Raw genomic sequence first — 17943 nt, forward strand, 5'->3', positions numbered from 1 at the left:
ACACGATGACACACAAAATGAGCATGCTCATCTAAAGATTTCCCATCAACTAGGCTAGTTGGGGTTTCAACACGAGTGCATAAGGATCGAAGATGATCCAACTAGAATACTTTAAGTGGATCCATATCAACAGATTTTTAGCAGGCAAAGATGCAAGCAAGTATAAGGCACATGGAAACACAAACAAAAAGACATACAGGAAGAAGGCGAAGAAAAGGAAAATATTTTTAGAGGTGGGGGAGAGGAAAACGAGAGGCGAATAGCGAATAATGTAATGCAAGAGAGGAGAGTTTATGATGGGTAATTGGTATGGCTTGTAAAAGATCGAGGATATCGCCTAGAGGGGGGGGGGTGAATAGGCGCTTTAAAATAATTACGGTTAAGGCTTGAACAAATGCGGAATAAACCTAGCGGTTAATTTGTCAAGCACAAAACCTAAAACAACTAGGCTCACCTAAGTGCACCAACAACTTATGCTAAGCAAGATAAGCAACTATGTGATAGCAAGATATATGACAAAGAACAATATGGCTACCACAAAGTAAAGTGCATAAGTAAAGGGCTCGGGTAAGAGATAACCGAGGCACGCGGAGACGACGATGTATCCCGAAGTTCACACCCTTGCGGATGCTAATCTCCGTTTGGAGCGGTGTGGAGGCACAATGCTCCCCAAGAAGCCAGTAGGGCCACCGTAATCTCCTCACGCCCTCGCACAATGCAAGATGCTGTGATTCCACTAAGGGACCCTTGAGGGCGGTCACCGAAACCGTACAAATGGAAACCCTTGGGGGCGGTCACCGAACCCGTACACTTTGGCAACCCTTGGGGGTGGTCACCGGTACCCGTAAAATTGCTCGGGGCGATCTCCACAACCTAATTGGAGACCCCGACGCTTGCCCGGAGCTTTACACCACAATGATTGAGCTCCGAACACCACCAACCATCTAGGGCGCCCAAGCACCCAAGAGGAACAAGCTCAAGGGTACCAAGCACCCAAGAGTAATAAGCTTCTCAACTTGTAACTTCCACGTATCACCGTGGAGAACTCAAACCAATGCACCAAATGCAATGGCAAGGGCACACGGAGTGCCCAAGTCCTTCTCTCTCAAATCCCACCGAAGCAACTAATGCTAGGGAGGAAAATGAGAGGAAGAACAAGAAGGAGAACACCAAGAACTCCAAGAACTAGATCCAAGGGGTTCCCCTCACATAGAGGAGAAAGTGATTGGTGAAAATGTGGATCTAGATCTCCTCTCTTTTTCCCTCAAAAACTAGCAAGAATCCATGGAGGGATTGAGAGTTAGCAAGCTCGAAGAAGGTCAACAATGGGGGAAGAACACGAGCTCAAAGGATAAGGTTCAATGGGGAAGAAGACCCCCTTTTATAGGTGGGGAAAAATCCAACCGTTATGCTCACAGCCCGCACCGAGCGGTAGTACCGCTTGACATCACGGTACTACCGCTAGGGATAGCGGTACTACTGCTAAGGGTAGCGGTACTACTGCTTGCGAGCGGTACTAAAAAATTACATCCGTGCCTACCACCGCTGGACTTGTGACGAGTTTTTGGTCCCGAGCCAAAGTAGCCACGGAAGTAGCCGCGGTAGTACTGCTCCAAGCGGTAGTACCGCTCCCAAGGGCGGTAGTAAAAAATTACTTCCGCTCCTACCCGCGGTAGTACCGCTGCAGCCTTTTCAGAACACCAAAACTACCACAACTTCTGGATTCGGACTCCGAATTCGACGAAACCAAGTTTGTTGGAAAGCTAGCGACAAGGGATAACACAATATTGATAGAAATACCAATAATAAGCAAATGAGAAAAGTCCCAAAATAAAATGGTGAGAACCCTTCCTCGGAAAAGACCGGTAAAACCTCCAACACCGAAAACATCATAGAAGACGCATGCAAACTCCGTTTTCGATGAACTCAAGCTTGTCATCAAGATGACCATAAGCTCTAAGACTCACAAAGAGAACCAAACAAGAACCAAGAAATATGATGCAAGGATGCAATGGTTTGAGCTCTCGACGAACGATACGATCAAGCTACTCACTTGAGAGCCCCCCTTGATAGTACGGCTATTGATCCTATAACCCGGTCTCCCAACTACCACCATGAGACCAGTAAAATAGAAAACCTATCAAGGGCAAACCTTTGCCTTGCACATGATCCACTTGAGCTAGATGATGACGATCTTGTCCTCCGCAAGATGGACCACCTTTCTTGATTGCGTTGGGTCGATGGAGACTAGATGATTGCTCCCCCATACTCCACTATGGGTGAGCCACTCTTCGGCACATCCTCACAAGTCCATTGACACCACAATGGATGGCAAGCTTCAAGCACTTGATCTCTTCGTGATGCTACACTTGAACTTGCATATGACAATCTTGATGACGATCACTACTTGATGTCATCCTTTCCATGGGTTGTATGATATCTTTCTCTTGACGCAAGCCCATGGACATGTACCTAACCCCACATAGAACTCTCACATAGACCATGGGTTAGTACACAAAGTGAAACAGACAATGCTTACCATACCATGGGATCACTTGATCCCTCTCGGTACATATTTTACGCTTTGTGAGTTGATCAACTTGATTCACTCTTGACTTAGTCTTGATCAACTTTGAATCTTTCCAAATCTCTTAGTTTGGATGATGTCTTGAAGGTAAACATGAATGATCACACAATCTTCTTCTTCAAGACATGCTTGCAATAAGCTCAACACTCACATGACCAATCTTTGGATAATTCTTTAATAGCACCTTGGTCAACACATAAACTCCTTGGAACCAACACATGGACTTCAAGAAATGCCTATGGACAAATCTTTCAAATATAACTCAATGCAACCATTAGTCCATAGAGAATGTCATCAATTACCAAAACCACACATGGGGGCACCGCATGTCCTTTCAATCTCCCCCATTTTGGTAATTGATGACAATCACTTTCAAGAGAGTTTATATAAGGAATTATGCATCACCATGCAATGCAACAACCAATAATGCATGCGTATGAGATGCAAATGCTTAGGAACAAAACCAAAGCAAGGAGAAAACTCTGAAGACTTCTCCACAAAATTCTCTGAAACTTCTCCCCCATTAGCATCGATTGCCAAAATGGGCGAAAAGCTAAGAAGACCAATATAAAAGGTGTTCCTCCAAAAGTTGTGTATTTCTCAACAAGAGAGTGGAATGCCAGACACATATCCAACTGTCAGTACTTGGAGGACGACAAACTATATTGAGGCCCAAAGATTGCAACAGAAAGATATGCCACAAAGACATAACAATGAGAGACACAAGCAATCAAAAGATACCAATTGAAGCAAGCAATCAAAGGATATCAATTGAAACAACTAGACCAAAGATCCTACGAGCCACATGAATAAAGGATATTATGATATGGGCAAAGGAGTGTTCTAAAGAAACTAGAGAAGCTCCCCGTGATTTGTGCACACATAAGAATATTTGTATTTGGATACGAAGTGCACAAAATAGGATCATAGCTCCCCCAAAATCAATAGAAACTTACAACAAGTGCAAGTGAGCATATAGGAAACAAAGCCTAGTACTTGCAACAAACACATGGTTGAGCAACAAGTAAAAGAGGCAACTTAAGAATGGGCTCAACCAAAATGATGTGTGTGAGTCAAGGCAATGCACTTGAGAAGACTAATGTATGGATGAGCATTAAGCATCAATAAAGTCTTAAAATAAAGAGGCACACGGTGCAAGGCCTATCATTCCCACGCACAACTAGCAAATGGGTTCACAAGCTTACTGATAAACATATAAAGAACATATACTTGTGACAACCCGTGGTGAAGATAGAAGATGAAAGCCTCATCAAGACGAGGGATACCAATTAAGATGGCAAAAGCCTTGTAAAGATAAGCATGAGGAAAATAATCTTCTCCACACAAGAGTGCATCAAGATGCAACGATAGAAGACGCGCACTCAAGGCAAAAGCTTTCACGGAGCCACCAAATAAAAAAACAAAAAAAGACAAGGTGGACGTGAAAGAAAGGATATCATCTAGAGATGTAATTTCTCTCAAGTGTATAAGGGTCTAGGTAGACGAAATCATGACGATATATATTTACAAAGAAGGATGTACACCTGAAATAGTTACAACACGAAGGAACAAGATATCCAAAAGGAAGTCATACATATACCAATAAGATATTTACTTGGAAGCATAGCACATAGCTAGATATGGTCTTATTGGATATAGATGAATTCCTACCACACAACTATCAAAGACATCACAACTAGCAACATGAGGTCATCGTTGAGATGCTTTGAGAAAGGAAGCAAGAATCACAAGATATGAAATGAATATCATGCCAAGATGCAACCTACACAAGGTTGAATGCAAGAGAGGAAAGCATGAATAGATACTTGTTACCGAGACATCATTGGAAGGATGTAGTAGATACTAATTGAAGGTAGATAGTAGTTCATTGATCATCCTTGCTTGACTCCAATATGCACATGGTGACAACACCTTCCTTGTGAGTGAGCCGAGCATCCAATGCATCTCCAAATGTTCCTAGAAGAACAACACAAACTAAACGGTACCCAAACTCATCGGGACCAAATAGTTAGAAACACCAATACATAGGACAAACTCCACATAAATATGTGCATATAGATATGAAAATGAATTTCATGCACATCTCATCCAAATTGAGACTAGGTGGAGTTTCCCTTATATATTGAGTCAACAAAAGAAAGCATGCCAAATAGAATACATGAAGTAAATATGCATGCTCAAAACTTTCAAGAACCGATACCAAAAGACAAAGAAATGCCAAGTGAAAAGGACACCAAATGGAGAAATTATCACTTGGAAGATATCATTAAAGATACATCAAGGAATGAGATATCCATTGATACAAACTAAATTAAAGATGTCAAACTCCCAAAGAGAGGATGGTTCCAAACAAACCAAGCTCTCAACAAAGTTTCATGATGGCACAAAGTACCAAAAAGAAATGGCTTGCCTTCCACCAAAACACACTTGATAAGGATCACAAGAAGAGTGTTCTAAAGAAAATAGGATAGCTCCTCCACGAGTTGTGCATTATATAGGATTTGTATTTGAATACAAAATGCACAAGGTGGGATCACCACTTTCACTATATCTAAAAAACACTAGACAGGAACAAGAAATAAACAAGATCCACAAGTGGTAGGGAAGACAACGGGAGTTGACACAAACCTTGGCAAGAGAAAAGGCAAATAAAGACAAACCAAAGTAAAGATGATCAACAAATTCTACCACACATAAGTGACTACCAATTGTCAAAGACAAGAAGTATTTGAAAATAAATCCCGGTGGTAGATAACAAGGACATCCAACATCATCTTCACAACAAACACAAGCAAATTGCCACTTGTAGAGATAACATGTCACCTAGGAACAATATAATTTACAATATCAATTCTAGGAGACACTATCTCAAATGTACACATTTTCTAGGCTTGTAATATGCACATAGCATATTACTCCCCCATAATGTGATACCAATAAGAACCTAACAAGAGGCAATAAGAGGATCCAACACGAGATAATCAATGGAATTTTTAGAATTTGAATTTCTGATGAGAGATATATCACCTAGCGACTAGATAATCTTGTAATGTCAATACTAGATGGTATTACTCATCTACACACATTTATAGGATTGTGAGGTGCACAAAGCACATCACTCCCCCAAAATGGGATGTTCCATTAATCTCTCTCACGAGCCAACTAGGATACACACAAGAAGCAAAAAGCTCAACGCACGACACCCACGTACATGATGTGCAAACCAACACACACATACTTGATTGCTCAAGATAAGAAAGTTGGAAGCACAACATATACAAACACATGCAAGGAACAAAACCAACACATGCATGGGGGAAAGTAACTTCCAATGTAAACAATTTAAGTACAAGTTACCGCAAGGAGGCACATTGGATATAAGATAGAAACTTGATAATCCAATTGACTTGGCTTGAGACAATAAGAATGATGAAGTCCCCTTAATTATTCATAATGTAGCCAAGTCTCCAATGCCCTCCAACAACACCTATTGATCAAGTTTGAGCTTGTTGGTCCCCAACCAAGTTGGGTCCTAAGATGTTAGTCACAATAGGCTTGGCAACCCAAATGGTTCTTTTCTTGACACCACTTTGAGTACCAACAAACTTGGCAAACACATTGCCAACCTTATCCTTCCCAAGAGAATAGATATCATCAATAATAATTCGGTTGGATAAGTTACCACTAGTGCATGAAGAAGCGAGGTGACCTTTCTCACGACATAAGTAGCAACGTCTACTCTTCATTTTCTTCTCACTTGATTTCTCAACAAGAGAGGCATTAACTTGAGTCTTCTTGGGAAGTGGCCTTTCTTCAACTTGAGGTTGAGCATGAGATTGAACTTGTGGCATCTTCCCTTGTTGCTTGTTACCAATGGCATTCTTCTTCAATGGGCAATATCTAACATGATGCCCTTCAATTTTGCACTTGAAGCAAATAATCTTGGCCGAATTCTTGACTTGTTTTTGGCCCTTCTTCTTGTTGCTCTTGGACTTCTTCTTCTTCTTATTGGAGTTGAATCCAAGTCCACCTTTGTCATTGGGGGATTTTTGCACACTCAAGATATTGTTGAGTGTGGATTTCCCTTCATGACTCTTTTCCAAGTCTTTCTTCAAAGAAGTGACTTGGGCCTTGAGCTCTTTGATTTCCTCTACATGGTTAGTCTCAACACAAGTACTAGAGGAAGTATAAGCTTCATCGTTGGAGCAACAAGGAAAGGAAAGCAATTCATCACAAGATGTACCAACATTGTGAGTAGATGAATTACAAGGACTAGCACATGGCAATATAGTATTTTGACTAGAAGTGGTGCTAGTATCAACATGAGGCTCACTAGATGTTACCTTAGCAATCATGGCCTCATGAGCTATCTTTAGCACATTATGGGATACTAGAAGATTGTCATGAGATCTTGAGAGCTTTTCATGGCTTTCTTCCAATTTCCCATAATTGCTAGATAGCAAATCAAGGTGAGCCCGTACCTCAACATTCTCCTTCAAAATGGATGCTTCACAAGTAATAGAGTTAGTAGCATAAGCATAATCATTAACAACAATAGGAGGGGGCAACTTAGCAAGCTCTTTTAAATAAGAAGCTTCAAGTTGAGCATGAGACTCGGTGAGTTTGATGAGCTCACCCTTGATGACCCTTGAGCCATTTTCGAGGTGCTCAAAGTCCTCAAGGAGTCTAGCATGAGCAACTTCAAGCTTAGAATTTTTAGTTTTGAAATCATTGGCCACCTCAAGAGTTCTATCATGAGATTCCCTCACTCTAGATAATTCTAGAGCAAAAGTCTCCTCAAGAGATTCAGAGGTGGTTTGTTCATGTTCAAGAGCTTGAGATAGCTCCGCGATCTCATTTGCATAATCATGCCCATGAGCTTCCATTTTCTCAATGGTGACCTCATGCTCCTCTAGATGAGATTCCAACTCCTCAATGTATTTCTTGCCATCAATGGCAATGGACATTATTTCCATGAAGTTGGAATGAGCAATTTTATTTTTATGAAGAGCTTTAAAAAATCATTTCCCCCTTAGTTTTTAAGGAGGCAACATTATCATTCTCTTCATCATTATCCTCATCATCATTAGCATCAATATCATCATCAAGAGACATATTGGGGTACAAAGTAGGAGATACCTTTGACGCCTTAGCCATAAGGAAAAAAGCAATAGATGATGGTGTAGGATCCCTTGAGGCACCATTAAACACCACATCTTGTTCCATGGAGTGTTGGGTTTCCTCTACATTGTTAGTACAACAATTCTAGGAAATAGATGCAAATTTATCATGGCAACAAGACATAGCAAGCATATCATCATGAGATTTAGTCAGGCAATTTCTACATGATATGCAAGGACTATCAACACAAGCATGTGAAACATTTGGAGTGCTCGAAGTGTTAAATCCCAAAGAAGGAGCATTGCAGTAATATAGTGATGAAGGATCATCCACAATAAGAAAACTATCATCATTGCAATGACCAACACTACTCACCATATCATTACCTTGTGGCAAACCACATGTAGGTGAAGTAGAAGAAGTTGAGAAAACTATACGACCAGAGGTGGAGGGAGAACAATCATCCCCACAAATCTTGGACACACCATATTTATCTTGAAACTTCGTCCACAACTCATGAGCATCTCGGAACGGCATGAGTTGAAATATAACTACATTGCTCAAAGCATCGAAAAGCACATTAGAAGCTTGAGCATTTAGATAAGAGTTTTCTCATCCTCTAAAGATAATCTTTGGGGATCCTTTGGAGGAGAAAAACCCATATCTACAATTCGCTCTAAATTTGGGTCCATGACCCTAAAGATATTAATCATGCGAATTACTCAAACATCAAAATTTGTGCCATCGAAACTAAGAGTGTCAGAGAATCCTAATCCCCTAGTCGACATCTTTACTCTCTGGGCGGTTAAGCCCAACAAAGAGAGACGAGGCTCTGATACCAATTGAAAGATCGAGGATGTCTCCTAGAGGGGGGGGGGGGTGAATAGGCGCTTTAAAATAATTACGGTTAAGGCTTGAACAAATGCGGAATAAACCTAGCGGTTAATTTGTCAAGCACAAAACCTAAAACAACTAGGCTCACCTAAGTGCACCAACAACTTATGCTAAGCAAGATAAGCAACTATGTGATAGCAAGATATATGACAAAGAACAATATGGCTACCACAAAGTAAAGTGCATAAGTAAAGGGCTCGGGTAAGAGATAACCGAGGCATGCGGAGACGACGATGTATCCCGAAGTTCACACCCTTGCGGATGCTAATCTCCGTTTGGAGCGATGTGGAGGCACAATGCTCCCCAAGAAGCCACTAGGGCCACCGTAATCTCCTCACGCCCTCGCACAATGCAAGATGCCGTGATTCCACTAAGGGACCCTTGAGGGCGGTCACCGAACCCGTACAAATGGAAACCCTTGGGGGCGGTCACCGAACCCGTACACTTTGGCAACCCTTGGGGGCGGTCATCGGTACCCGTCAAATTGCTCGGGGTGATCTCCACAACCTAATTGGAGACCCCGACGCTTTCCCGGAGCTTTACACCATAATGATTGAGCTCCGAACACCACCAACCGTCTAGGGCGCCCAAGCACCCAAGAGGAACAAGCTCAAGGGTACCAAGCACCCAAGAGTAATAAGCTTCTCAACTTGTAACTTCCACGTATCACCGTGGAGAACTCAAACCGATGCACCAAATGCAATGGCAAGGGCACACGGAGTGCCCAAGTCCTTCTCTCTCAAATCCCACCGAAGCAACTAATGCTAGGGAGGAAAATGAGAGGAAGAACAAGAAGGAGAACACCAAGAACTCCAAGAACTAGATCCAAGGGGTTCCCCTCACATAGAGGAGAAAGTGGTTGTTGAAAATGTGGATCTAGATCTCCTCTCTCTTTTCCCTCAAAAACTAGCAAGAATCCATGGAGGGATTGAGAGTTAGCAAGCTCGAAGAAGGTCAACAATGGGGGAAGAACACGAGCTCAAAGGATAAGGTTCAATGGGGAAGAAGACCCCCTTTTATAGGTGGGGAAAAATCCAACCGTTATGCTCACAGCCCGCACCGAGCGGTAGTACCGCTTGACATCACGGTACTACCGCTAGGGATAGCGGTACTACTGCTAAGGGTAGCGGTACTACTGCTTGCGAGCGGTACTAAAAAATTACATCCGTGCCTACCACCGCTGGACTTGTGACGAGTTTTTGGTCCCGAGCCGAAGTAGCCATGGAAGTAGCCGCGGTAGTACTGCTCCAAGCGGTAGTACCGCTCCCAAGGGTGGTAGTAAAAAATTACTTCCGCTCCTACCCGCGGTAGTACCGCTGCAGCCTTTTCAGAACACCAAAACTACCACAACTTCTGGATTCGGACTCCAAATTCGACGAAACCAAGTTTGTTGGAAAGCTAGAGACAAGGGCTAACACAATATTGATAGAAATACCAATAATAAGAAAATGAGAAAAGACCCAAAAGAAAATGGTGAGAACCCTTCCTCGGAAAAGACCGGTAAAACCTCCAACACCGAAAACATCATAGAAGACACATGCAAACTCCGTTTTCGATGAACTCAAGCTTGTCATCAAGATGACCATAAGGTCTAAGACTCACAAAGAGAACCAAACAAGAACCAAGAAATATGATGCAAGGATGCAATGGTTTGAGCTCTCGACGAACAATACGATCAAGCTACTGACTTGAGAGCCCCCCTTGATAGTACGGCTATCGATCCTATAACCCGGTCTCCCAACTACCACCATGCGACCAGTAAAATAGAAAACCTATCAAGGGCAAACCTTTGCCTTGCACATGATCCACTTGAGCTAGATGATGACGATCTTGTCCTCCGCAAGATGGACCACCTTTCTTGATTGCGTTGGGTCGATGGAGACTAGATGATTTCTCCCCCATACTCCACTATGGGTGAGCCACTCTTCGGCACATCTTCACAAGTCCATTGACACCACAATGGATGGCAAGCTTCAAGCACTTGATCTCTTCGTGATGCTACACTTGAACTTGCATATGACAATCTTGATGACGATCACTACTTGATGTCATCCTTTCCATGGGTTGTATGATATCTTCCTCTTGACGCAAGCCCATGGACATGTACCTAACCCCACATAGAACTCTCACATAGACCATGGGTTAGTACACAAAGTGAAATGGACAATGCTTACCATACCATGGGATCACTTGATCCCTCTCGGTACATCTTTTACGCTTTGTGAGTTGATCAACTTGATTCACTCTTTACTTAGTCTTGATCAACTTTGAATCTTTCCAAATCTCTTAGTTCGGATGATGTCTTGAAGGTAAACATGAATGATCACACAATCTTCTTCTTCAAGACATGCTTGCAATAAGCTCAACACTCACATGACCAATCTTTGGATAATTCCTTAATAGCACCTTGGTCAACACATAAACTCCTTGAAACCAACACATGGACTTCAAGAAATGCCTATGGACAAATCCTTCAAATATAACTCAATGCAATCATTAGTCCATAGAGAATGTCATCAATTACCAAAACCACACATGGGGGCACCGCATGTCCTTTCAGCTTGACTTGACGTAGATCTCCCCTGCAATGGCGACAGAAATCCTTCTTGATACCTCTTGAGCTTGCATTGGTTTTCCCTTGAAGAGGAAAGGGTGATGCAGCAACGTAGAAAAAGTATTTCCCTCAGTTTTGCGAACCAAGGTATCCATCCAGTTGGAGACAACGCACAAGTCACCGAGTACCTGCACAAACAATCAACAACTTGCACCCAACGCAATAAAGGGGTTGTTAATCCCTTCACGGTCACTTGCAAAAGTGAGATCTGATAGAGATAGATGAACGGTAAAGTAAATATTTTTAGTTTATAGAACGGACAGTAAAAGATTGCAAAATAGTAGATCAGAAACTAGCAAGATGTAAACGAGATTCAGTATAATGGAAAAGAGACCCGGGGGCCATAGGTTTCACTAGTGGCTTCTCTCAAGATAGCAAATATTACAGTGGGTGAATAAATTACTGCCGAGCAATTGATAGAAAAGTGCATAGTTATGACGATATCTAAGGCAATGATCATGAACATAGGCATCACGTCCGTGTCAAGTAGACCGACTCCTGCCGGCATCTACTACTATTACTCCACACATCGACCGCTATCCAACACGCATCTAGAGTATTAAGTTCATAAAGAACGGAGTAACGCATTAAGCAAGATGACATGATGTAGAGGAATTAACTCAAACAATATGATGAAAACCCCATCTTTTTATCCTCAATGGCAATAATACAATTCGTGCCTTGCTGCCCCTACTGTCATTGAGAAAGGACACCGCAAGATTGAACCCAAAGCTAAGCAGTTCCCCCATTGCAAGAAAGATCAATCTAGTAGGCCAAACTAAACCGATAATTTTAAGAGACTTGCTAAGATATCAAATCATGCATATAAGAATTCAGAGAAGAACCAAATAATATTCATAGATAATCTGACCATAAGTCCACAATTCATCAGATCTCGGCAAACACACTGTAAAAGAATATTACATTGAATAGATCTCCAAGAACATCGAGGAGAACATGGTATTGAGAATCAAAGAGAGAGAAGAAGCCATTTAGCTAATAACCATGGACCCGAAGGTCTGTGGTAAACTACTCTCGCTTCATTGGAGAGGTAATGTTGTTGATGTAGAAGCCCTCCATGATTGAATTCCCCTCCGGCAGGACGCCGGAAAAGGACCCTAGATGGGATCTCACGGGTACAGAAGGTTGCAGCGGTGGAAAAGTGGTTTCGTGGCTCCCCTGGATGTTTTTAGGGTATACGAGTATATATGGGCAAAGGAACTAGGTCAGGGGAGCTACGAGGAGCCCACGAGGTAGGGGGCGCGCCCTACCCCCTGGGCACGCCCTCCTGCCTCGTGGCCGCCTCGTTGCGTCTCCGACTTCATCTCCAACTCTTCTGATTTCCTTTCGGTCCAAGAAAGATCATCGCGAAGGTTTCATTCTGCTTGGACTCCGTTTGGTATTCCTTTTCTGTGAAACTCTAAAATAGGCAAAAAAACAGAAACTGGCACTAGGCCCTGGGTTAATAGGTTAGTCCCAAAAATAATTTAAAATAGCATATAAATGCTTGTGAAACATCCAAAACTGATAATATAATAGCATGGAACAATCAAAAATTATAGATACATTGGAGACGTATCATCCAGCCGTCGCCATGCGCTGGGCCGACGACCTCCTGTTCCTCGTCAAGGTGCCACTTCCTTTCCTCTGCTCGCTTGCCCGTTCTGTTCCTCAAACATGACTTGTTCGTGAAGCTGACTCTGTTACATGCCCGCATCCTTGGTGCGTGATTTTTCTGCAGGTGCTGTCGCTGGCCAAGCCGCTGTCGATCCGAGCGCACCTAGACAAGGGCCTGGCGGAGCTGCTGCATGCCATGCACCCGGCCATGTACCGGGACGCCAACCAAAAGCTGGAGATGGCCATCGCCATCACCGACTTCCATGCGCTCTTTGGCTTCGCCGACATCGAGGTGTGTTCCAACTGCCACTGCGTGCGCATTGTTGTTGCGTCCCCTGTCGCCACCCCGTAGATAAAGTGCAGTTCTTTTGCGCCTCTGCATATACGATTTGGTATCTAGAGTATAGATATGCGCCAAGCCAAACGTGTGCGCTTGGACTGTCAGACTATTTTAGGCTCAACTGAAACAGAATCTCAGTAGGAATCATTACGTAGCTATGGTGTATTGTTTATGAATTGTATGGCTCGGAGTGGACTTTTTTCAGAATCTTATGCCGATAGCTTTGCGTTAACTAGTAAGTTCAAATCGGGGAAAGCCAGGGTGGGTTTGAAAAACCCATTTAGTATGCTTGATCATGAGTCGATGACTTGCAAATTTGGGGGGGGGGGGCTGTGGTTACAAAACGTGTACTCAAGGCAGTACATAGTTGAAATGCTTAACCTTGCAGCACTAGGGGCACAATTGGCATCATCAAATGGATGGCTGGTAAAAACAACTACATCTCATAATGTGAAACCTTTTTCACTTTTATCATATTGGTGGACGAGATGAATCTAATGAGTAACTTATCTGTGAACATAATGTCAGACGATGTTCATCTGTATGATATCAAAGGAAGTGTAATTCCATACATACACATGTAGTCTGCACCATGTACTGATGTGATTCTGATATAATAATTGTAAACATAGACGGAGGTTATTAAGCTCCATTGAAGCTTCAAGACATCGCGTGTTTAATGCTTTCAAACTGCCTACTTGAGTGCCTTGAATTTAATAAAGAAGCATGCAACCTTCTTGCTTCCGAAGCATCAAGTCTTGTGGGCATACTGTCTTCATAAGGTCTTATATATCATGGTTATGCACTATTTGTCATCCGTTTTCCTTCAGAGAAGAGAACTAGCCCTCTGTGGTCTGCAGCCATTGCTCGTGCTTCTGAATCATGAAGTTGGGATTCTATGTGATGACATGTGTTGATAGATAGATACTAGCTATATATTTTCTAGGTTACATGCTAATTGTACTCATTCAGTCAACTCTTTTAAACATGACTTGGTTATTTAAACCCTGCCCTGCCTGTGTATATGCCAATTGTAGCTTCCCCTAAGATATTCACTTTGCAGCTCCAACTATTGATGCTTTGACGCTGAATGCAATTTGCAGGGAGCTTGATGAAGCTTGGACGTTGATGAGGGCTCTAGCGGTGGTGGTGCTGCTGGGCTGGTTGTGGCCTCATGCGTGGTAGTAGGCTAGGCTGGCCCTTGACTTCAACAGTTTGACTACCTCCTTGGCTCCTGCCCTCTGCACCACAAATCTCTGGTGAACTCCAGTGAACTCTTGGGGCTACCTTCTTCACTCTGATCATCTTCTTAGTTCTATTGCTATGACACAATTAGTTGTATACCTGGTTATTAGAGGTTTTTCTGCTAGTACTTCTTGTAAGGCAATATAATAGGTTGTTTTGTGCTGCTGGCCTAATTAAACATGATTAGTATGTATACTTCTTTGAGATAGACATTTCATGCATGTTTATGAGGTACGAATTCTACAGATGTCACAAAATATTGGTGGCGAAGTGTCTCTTCTTATTGGTATATTTGCTTAGCTAAAATCTTAGAGTAAAAATAATTGTACTTAATAAGTAAACATTAGCATCTTAAATGATCAGCTTACTGATGTAGGAGTAGTAGAAACTTCATGGTCGAACCTGGTTGTTGAACATGGGAGATGTATCTTCTTTTGCATATCAATTACATAGTAGTACTATGTAATGCTTGCTGTTGTGGTAGATTCAGTACTGCCAGCACTAGCCATTAATTGCACTTGCAATTGTGGTTCACCGGTTATATTAGGAAATGCAGGTGGTCTTGAGACGCATGCTTCCCTTGTCGGGATGCCGAGAGCATTAGGTCCGGGCTGCATGCTTGCCGTCTTGTACCTTGATTCGGTCCTCGTATCATTGTCGATGCGTGTTGCTGCTTTATACATGTTTAATCAAATCTATCAAACAGGTGTTGTCATGTTGTGCTTGTTGCTCCATATTTTGTTGATGCACTGCTTGCAGATCAGCTGATGAGAATTGCAGTTAATTTTTTGAATGATTTGCTGTGCATGTGATCAATATCATCTGCATAGTATTTCAAAGGCCATTTTTATTTAGTTTCATCTCAGTTATGATATTGATTACTAGTCCTTCATGCACTTAAGCAAAATATTTTCATAATTATTGTTGTTCCGCAACCATTATACAACATGTCTCTTTTTCATGCAGATTTGGACTGTGGCCCAGTCCCCTCGCTCACTGCTTCGATCTCCTCATATGCAGCCGTCGGCGCCATGCATTGGACTGCACCGACACTGGGGACCAGTGGATGAATTTTTCTTTTTGGCAACAACGGTGACGGAACCATTGATTAATTATGTGCGTGTGTATAGATATTTTTCTATTTTGTTGGCTGTTGCAACACTTGGATTATTTGTTAATATAACCCAGCAGCGACGCTTCCATTTTAACGCATGTACTAGTGTGCTAAAACTGGCAAAAGGCACAAATCTTGAGCTTTCTTTATCGGCTTGCTGCTGCTCCTTGTGTATAATCATTGATGTTGCACTAGTTAGTGTTGTAGAGGAAGAAAGAGGATATATTTATATTACTTGCTTCTACTACTTATATATAGACATGTATGTATGTTTCCTTCATTTCTTCCTTGTCTCTCCAAAACCCTCCTAATGAATTTGTTTGTTCGATTTGGATTAGCAGGCTCATCCCTGGACCAGATGTTCAACTGCAGCCCCATCCAACGCATCGACCCGAAGTCAGGTATATACTCGTCTTGTTGAACAAATATGTGACATATGCTTCATGGCCTAATGCTTGATGCATGTATCATGTTTGCTCATTGGTAAAAATGTAAATCATGGCTGGCCCGATGCTTCATGGCCACATGTTTGCTTCAGTGGTAGCACATTTAGATGTATTAATTAATTTTGTACATGTTGGAGAATTTGGATGATGATAACAAACTGTAATCATGAATACTTGTATAAAAACTTGAACAACCATCTTGTTTAATTTGGTGATGTTCCTTCATGCTAAGAGCTAATCTGATGTACTATTATTTAGTTCTGGATGGACTGTATAATTTTAGTTCTCGATGTGTCCAATGCAAACATTACTATCAACTGTTAGATTGATTCTAAAATTTCTCATTAACTTCATTTTAGACGATGATTTATGGATTTGGTACCAATTTATTATTGGCCTGCACGTTGCTTTGGTTCTATGTAGCAAGTGCTTTAGTACCTTTTCTGTCATGTGGTGTCCGTGGATTGAAATGTTGGTTGTTATATATTGATTGTAGTATCGAAAATGCCTCAAACCTGAAATACTTAAAATAGATTGTCGTTCCTTTCGTGTTAGTTTTGATACCCATATACCTGCCCTGTATTAGCTCTTTCCTTTTGTGCATGTTAATTCAGTGTTTTTGTTGATTTGATGCCAATGTTGAGAAACAAGATTTTGATGGATGGGTTTATGTGTTCTACAGGTATATATGCACACAGAATGGCCTTCATTATTTTTGTATCTACTATTAGATTTGCTTTTATTTTGTTTCTAACCATTTTGTTCTATAACATGCAAATGCTGGCCTTTCATGTTTCTTTGCGAGTATCAGGACAAAGAAGTCGGAGGAAGCATAGTTCTAGCTCATTGGAGCTAATCCTGAGAGTAATATGATGTAGCAGAACTTGGCTCATGTGATTGTACACTTGTAGAGCTTGTTATCTGGTTGTATACTTGTAGAGCTTGTTATCTGATTGTAATCTTGATGCTGATCACATTTGTATGTGTGTTATATGATGTATCATTTTGATGATTGATAATATTTGAAGTATTTTGTGTACTTTCTATGTGCCAATTTAAATACTAGGTCTTTATTTATGTTAAATTGAAAAATTTGAAGAATATGGCCCTGATAGCTAGGACCCAGTACCTGACAATGCGGACCCACTTGACTAGTGAACCCATTATACATAAAAAAGTTGAAATTGTTGAGACAAAAAGGCCACGACCCAAAAATAAAAAGGCTATAATGTTGGGCTAGGCCCATGAAATCGACCAAAAATTGACAGGAAAAATAAATAGAAAGGCTGATTGTTGGGCTCGGCCCGTGTAAAACACTGAACTGGACCGGGCTGATTCTTATCAACGACCTTTTCATTTGGTCGCAATTTTGCCACGTCGGATCTGACGTGGCCTGGACAAACAACCAACGACCAAAACAGAAGGTCGCAGGATCCATGGCCTTTTGTTTTGGTGTTGCCTTCAACGACCTTATCCCGAAGAAGGTCGTTAATTTCAGTTCTTGATGGCCAGCTTTTGACCATCTATTTTTGATCAAATAAAGGTCCCAAATGGAAAACAATGACCATTCAGTGACCAATAGTGATGGTTGCAAGTTGACGTATTTCTTGTAGTGTACCCTTGTCAGTTCATGTAAACCCTAGCCCTCATCCCCTTTATAAGGCGAGGGCTAGGGATAGTTACAGGCACCTGCTCTAGGACACACAAACGTCAGTGGTCATCATCATCATTCTCTAGTAACTAGGGGAAAAATAGCCCTCATCCCCTTTATAAGGTGAGGGCTAGGGATAGTTGGAGGCACCTGCTCGAGGATACAAAAACCTCAATAGTCATCATCATAATCATTTTGAGCAATGTCCCGCTAAATAAATATGTGTATAATGTCTCCCTAATAGCATAGTTTAAGGGTCACGGCATGAGGTGGTTGTCGGTGTCAAAACCGGT

Source organism: Triticum dicoccoides, chromosome 4B, assembly GCF_002162155.2.
Source record: "Triticum dicoccoides isolate Atlit2015 ecotype Zavitan chromosome 4B, WEW_v2.0, whole genome shotgun sequence".
Taxonomy (NCBI): domain Eukaryota; kingdom Viridiplantae; phylum Streptophyta; class Magnoliopsida; order Poales; family Poaceae; genus Triticum; species Triticum dicoccoides.